The sequence below is a fragment of the Colobus angolensis genome, unplaced genomic scaffold (genome assembly GCF_000951035.1).
Source record: "Colobus angolensis palliatus isolate OR3802 unplaced genomic scaffold, Cang.pa_1.0 Scaffold40, whole genome shotgun sequence".
In the NCBI taxonomy this organism is placed as follows: domain Eukaryota; kingdom Metazoa; phylum Chordata; class Mammalia; order Primates; family Cercopithecidae; genus Colobus; species Colobus angolensis.
Genome location: NW_012117377.1, coordinates 2,609,349 through 2,616,258, shown reverse-complemented (window position 1 = coordinate 2,616,258; position 6,910 = coordinate 2,609,349). Strand labels below are relative to the sequence as shown.

Sequence of the window (6,910 nt, the reverse complement as noted above, 5' to 3'; positions counted from 1 at the left end):
ACGTCTAGGGTCTGTAGAACTAGTCCTTATAGGACAGTTCTATGAGATAATGCAGTACCAACAATATTTGCTCTTACCAATCATTTGAACAACCCTCCTAGAAAATGAATAAAAGAATTGTTGATGAACCTTCTGAACAGGAACAAAAACATAAAGAAGCCAACAACAGCAATGCTCAGAACCCCAGTAAAGAAGGGGGTGAAGGGCCAGATGAGGACATTTTACCTCTAACCCTTGAAGAGAAGGAAAACAAAGTGCTGGGGTGCTGGATAAATTGTGGTCAGGGGGTCCTGAGAAAGCGCTTTGAGACAAGAGCAGTTCACACGTTGTTTTGTTAAAAAAAAACACACACACAGCAGAGGCAGATGCTAGAGATCTGTGAGAGCTGTATTCGGGAATAAACTCTAAGGGAAGTGAGAGACTCACATTTCTTTTCCATTGTCACTGACGATGTAATGGACATGGTAGGGGAAGGGCATCTACCTGTGTCGGTGAGGTTTGTTGATGAGTCTCGTTGAGGTTTGTTGATGAGTCTCATAAAATAAGAGGGTAATTTCCAGGCTTCCTGCCTTATGAAGCTGATGCAGAAATTTTGGCTGTGAAATTTCACACTACAATAGCTGAAAAATGGGGATTAAATATGGAGTATTGTTATGGCCAAGCTTACGTTGTGTCTACTGAATTTTCTTCCAAAATGGAAGTTGTTCCTTCTAGACTTTTAGAGAAATATCCCCAAGCTGTCTACCCACTCTGCTCTTCCTGTGTCTTAAATATGTGATTGGTAAAATCAGTACCTGTTATGGGAGTATCTGTTGTGTTAGGAACAATTGAGGGAGTTTGTTCTTTTTTTCCATCAATCACTACAACTGCTTTTAGAATTTGACAATGTAATTTCTGTTCTTTTTTCAGAACAGTAAAGAAAGGGATAAAGAACTGAAGGAACTCTGCCATTCTCAGTGGACACGCAGGCATGATGTTTTTGAAATTTTAGTGGAACTTCTGCAAGCATTTGTTTTATGTTTAGATGGTATAAATAGTGACACAAATACTAGACGGAATAACTGTGAAGCTGGCCGAGCATTTTTACTCTACAGTGCAGTAACAGATTTTGATTTCATTGTTACTATTGCTGTTCTTAAAAATGCCCTATCTTTTACAAGAGCCTTTGGGAAAAGTCTCCAGGGGCAAACCTTTGATGTCTTCTTTGCAGCCGGTAGCTTGACTGCAGTACTGCATTCACTCAGTGAAGTGATGGAGAATATTGAAGTTTATCAGGAATTTTGGTTTGAGGAAATCACAAATTTGGCAACCAAACTTGATATTCAAATGAAACTCCCTGGGAAATTTTGCAGAGCTTACCAGGGTAACTTGGAATCTCAGCTAACCTCTGAGAGTTACTATAAAGAAATCCTGGCCGGGCGCGGTGGCTCAAGCCTGTAATCCCAGCACTTTGGGAGGCCGAGACGGGCGGATCACGAGGTCAGGAGATCAAGACCATCCTGGCTAACAGGGTGAAACCGTCTCTACTAAAAAATACAAAAAACTAGCCGGGCGAGGTGGCGGGCGCCTGTAGTCCCAGCTACTCGGGAGGCTGAGGCAGGAGAATGGCGTGAACCTGGGAGGCGGAGGTTGCAGTGAGCTGAGATCCGGCCACTGCACTCCAGCCTGGGCCACAGAGCCAGACTCCGTCTCAAAAAAAAAAAAAAAGAAATCCTGTGTCCCAACTGTGGAGCACATTATTCAGGAACTTAAAGATGTAATCTCAGAACAGCACCTCAAAGCTCTTAAATACTTATCTCTGGAACCCTCAGTCATGGGACACCTCCAATTCAATACGTCGGAGAAACACCAGGCTGACATGTATAGAAATGACCTACCCAATCCCGACATACTCTCAGCCGAGCTTCATTGTTGGAGAATCAAATGGAAACGGGGAAAGACACAGAGCTCTGTCCACCATTTATGAAGCCTTCCACCTGCCTGACATCAAGTTTTTTCCTAATGTGTATGCTAAATGACCTATTGCCAAAGGTCCCGTGTATTCCTCCTGTGATGAAGGTTGAAAATGAGCAGTATGAAAATGGACGAAAGCATCTTAAAGCATACTTGAGGAATACTTTGACAGACCAAAGGTCAAGTAACTTGGCTTAGATTAACATAAATTGTGATAGAAAACATGACCTGGATTTATTGGTAGACACGTTTTTGTTTTTTTGTTTGTTTGTTTTTGATGGAGTCTCGCTCTGTTGCCCAGGCTGGAGTGAAGTGGCGTGATCTCGGCTCACTGCAAGCTCCGCCTCCCGGGTTCACGCCATTCTCCTGGGTGGACACTATATTAAACTCTATAAAAGTAAGTCAGAGTTTCCCACAGATAATTTAGAAACCATGGAAAATACCTAGGAGACTTTCAAAAATAGTCTTTCTTATATTTGATATTTGGAAGAAAAGCCTTAAGGTGTATGTAGGTCTTAATCACTTAATATCTTTGCCTATAGGCCTCCATTGAATACATTAGCCATTGATAATCTACCTGCTTAAACAGCCCATTTGAACCCTCATGCTTTGAAGACCTGTCTGTTCTTCCAGAAGAGTACATTGAAAGTGCCATCTTTCACTTCCGCATGATCTCTGCAGGTGGCACTCTGCAATTGTGAAGTCATTTTAGACACAGCATTTATTATCACTGTGGATCGCTGCTCAGGTGTTGAGTTACTAGTTCTTTGAAGAAACATATTTTGAAGAAGTGTGAGAGGAAGAAATACATTTTATAAAGTGTTGAAGCCCACAATTGACCTTTGACTAATAGGAGTTTTAAGTATGTTAAAAATCTATACTGCACAGTTACAATAAATTACCAGAGAAAGAGAAGCTTGTGAGCTTGCCAAGCAAGGATTCCAGGGTAGATTTTTGTCTTTCACAAATGAACTTAAAGGAACAAATGACAGTTAAAGTTTGAATGGAAGAGCCTGCTGTTGTTCCACATCTAGTTATTACTGTTTATATTCCTTTGTGGAGCCTACATCTTCCTAAGCTTTTTAGTAAATACATGTTGAACACTTCCATTTCATGGTTAAGACAGAATCAGAGGCTATGGATACTGACAACTCATTTACCTTTTTTTTTTTTTTTGTCTTTTTTCATGACTCTTACCTATTGCCTCATCTTGATTTATAAGCAAAACCCAGAAAACCTACAAATATAAGTGTTTTGGCTTATCTAGAAAAACACGGAAAATATTGCAGTTATTTTTGGCGAAGAAAATAAACTTTGCATAATTCATTTCAATCTAAATAAAATGCAAATTTTGTTCTAAAAATTTGATTAATAAATCTTGATATCTTAATCAGGTTATAGGACCTTAATCATTTCATACTTGTTGGGAAATAAAGCCGAGCATGTTTGGTATCTTTTAAAAGTTAATATCATCTTTCTCCAGTATTGGTTGAAAGGGTCAAGATAATGTAAATTATCAAGCACAGTGCTTGATACATAATGGATAAAGCAATGTTTGTCTTACCTGCTTCCTTTTTCTCCAAAAGGTCATCATTTCAGAAAGACAAAAGATATATCCACACATCCCTCCTAGCTGGGGTGGGGTCAGGGATGAAGTTTAGGAGGCCAAAACTGAGTGGTGTGGATCAGGATCCTGGAGATCACAAGAAACACCTAAAGCAGAGTCAGATATGGTGGTGGGTTGGAAACCAATCAGATCGAGTCCATAAAGCACCAGGACGAAAAGGGTGACCAAAAGGTGATACTGGGCTAAGTTAAGGAGACAGCATCCTTGAACAAGTGGATTCTGGAAACTCCACTTCTAGAAAACAAAGGCAGAGGTTGTTTTGAAGAAATCTACAGCCTCATGCTATGGTGTGAATGTCTGCCTCCTCCAAGAATCATGTGGAAGATGCGGTATTTAAGAGGTGATTGGGTTACATTTGCTCTTCTGTCATAAATGGTATAACCTATTCGTGGATTAGTAGACTAATGGGTTATCACAGGAGTGGATCTGTTATAAAAGCCAGTTTGGCATTTTCTTGTCCTCTTGCCATGTGACACCCTGAGCTGCCTTAGGACAGAGTCCCCACCAGCAAGAAGGCCCCCATCAGATGCAGCCCCTCAACCTTGGACTTCCTAACCTATAAAACTGTAAAAACTAAGTGTCTTTTCTTTGTAAATGACCCAGTCTCGTGCATTCAGTTATTGCAACACAAAACAGACTAAGGTGTGTACAATGGAAAATCCTATGGGAACCCAGCCATTATGAGCTGGAGGTGAAGAAGAGAGTAGATGACAGAGAGTGATAATGTAGCAGGGATGAAATCATCCCATCTTTCCCAGTCCAGGGTGTCCAAAGGTATTTTTCTCTGGCTCCAAAAGTATTTTTGTCCTACAAGTATAGGAATTTCTCTCCCCACCCTCTGCACCCATGCACACACCAAGTTTCCAGCAGTCTCCTGGACTACACAGAGAAGGGGTACTCATAACCCCATAGAAAGACTGCATTCAGTCTTTGGCACGGGAGGTCTTGGAGACCCTGTAACCTATTGATTCCATGATAAAATGGCTGGAGAAATTGCCAGGTGAGCTCTCAAATCCAGGCTGGTGATGGTCCCACTCAAGTGTTGGCAGACATTTGGCAGGTGAGGTTGCAATTCACAGACTGAGGGAGACTGAATTCAGGGAATAGAGAATATACTCAGAATTGTTGCCTTCAGGCCACAGAGTTTGAATTGGCTGTGTGGAGTGATGTTGCTATGAGGAATGTATTCATATACCTAGTTACCATATCACTCCACACAAACTAAATCACTCCACTCCATATAAACTAGGATAGCAGTTCCTATCCTAGTTTATCTGCCCTGGCACCTTCTGCCCTGCGGACTTATTACAGGACTAAGTTCAGGAGCAACTTGCTATGCGCATTCTCCATCCTATCCCCTGAACTTCTTCCTGCCTTTGGCCTTTACAATCCTCTTCAGTATTCAGGCACAGGAGCAAGTCTTTCTGCTTTTTTTTCGCAGTAAACCTCAATAGCCACAGCACAAGATTCACTGGAAAGAATTTCAGCTTCTTCTAGGCTAAAGACTCTATAATAATATTTATAAAGGCAGGCCAAGTGTGGTGGCTCACACCTGTAATCTTAACACTCAGGGAGGCCAAAGTGGGAAGATCGCTTGAACTCAGGAGTTCGAGACCAGCCTGGGCAACATAGTGAGACCTCATCTCTATAAAATAATAATAATAATAAAACAAAAATATATATAATTATGAAGGCAGATGAAACATATTCTAAACCCTCCAGTCTCCAAATGGGAATGATTTCTAAAATGTCAAGACTAGCAAACACACAGTTCCTTAGGAAAAGAAGAAAAGTGACTATTTTCTAACAAGAACATAACCAAAGGGGTATTTGGTAATTGTCAAAGACTAAAATCACTTCGTCTGGGAGAACAGGGCATGGATCCCACGCAGAAAGTTCAGGACCCGGAGCCAGGATCTCTTAGATCTCTTTGAATGCAGTCCCAATAAACACTATCTTCCTAGAGCTCAAGGTGGGAAACACAGTACTCCTGTAAACAGAGACTAACTGGACAGCCTCGCACCATTCCCAAGGCCACTAAGGAACTACGGTGGCCATGGTTTGCAGTGGCCATGGTTTCTGGTATCGTCCACTGTACATGAAGGTGAGTGAGGTCGTGCCATTAGCAGACACAGGGGAGGAAATATATCACTATGCAGGAGCATTTTCAGAGCATAACAGTCCAAATGCATCCTGGCGTGGATGTGGGAAACAGGCTGCGACTTTCCATGAAAGAGAACCACAGGAGAAATGTACAGAATGTGAGCTCACAAAACAAGAATCCTAAAAATGTTTAAGAAGATAAACATTATGAATAACAGCAAATGGAAGAGTTTACACCAAAGGAAATAGACGAAGTCTACCTGAAAAGTATCCCAGAATAAGTATCTTTAAAATTCTTCAAGTGATAAAGAATGGAAATTAAAACAAGAAGAAGCAGGAAAAATATTTTAGGTTCACACCTACACAGAGTGAAACTTCTGAAATTAATGGTACAGAATAGAGAAAAGATCCCAAAAGTTATTAAAGAACACACAAGAAAAAACATAAATCTGATTGAGATTACATGTACCTTTGGAGATGTGGACTGTTGGAAGTCAGTATATGGTTACTCTGATTTTAGAATTTTATATCCAGCTGAAGAATCATCCAAGTGTTGGGGCAGATTCCTGACAACTTCATACAGGCCATGTTTTAAACAGAGTTGCATTGACAGAACAACTTAGAATGGATTCTATCAAGAGAAAAAAAAAGAGGTCTAAAGAATGAATTAATATGTGGTAGCCAGGCATGGTGGCTCACACCTGTAATTGCAGCACTTTGGGAGGCAGAGGCAGGCAGATCTCTTGGAGCTCAGAGTTTGAGACCAGCCTGGCCAACATGATAAAACCCCGTCTCTACCAAAAATACAAAAATTAGCCAGGCACGGTGGTGCGCACCTGTAGTCTCAGCCACTGGGATGGCTGAGGTGGGAGAATCGCTGGAGACCTGGAGGTGAATGCTGCAGTGAGCTGAGATCACGCCACTGCACTCCAGCCTGGGCAAAAGAGTCAGATCCCATGTCAAAATAAATAAAGTGTGTGTGTGTGAAGAATTAATGGTAAGCAAAGAAATTTGTAAACAAATATTAGTCAATCTTAATGTGTATTGTTATTTAAAATTATTACAAAATTGAATATCATTAGTTATGAGCTGGGAAATAAACTTGGAAGTTAGAAGGTAAGATGAGAGTGAAAAAAAAATAAAGTATTTCAACTATTTTGTCATATTTGTGAGGAAGATTGAGGTATAGCTTTATGTTTAACTAGAAAAAAGCACATCTTAAATTTT

General features: G+C 40.7%; 1 pseudogene; it reads left to right on the top strand.

The window, feature by feature from the left end:
• The first annotated feature begins 104 nt into the window (after positions 1 to 104).
• Positions 105 to 2,400, top strand: LOC105521549 (annotated as a pseudogene).
• The last annotated feature ends 4,510 nt before the right edge of the window (positions 2,401 to 6,910 follow it).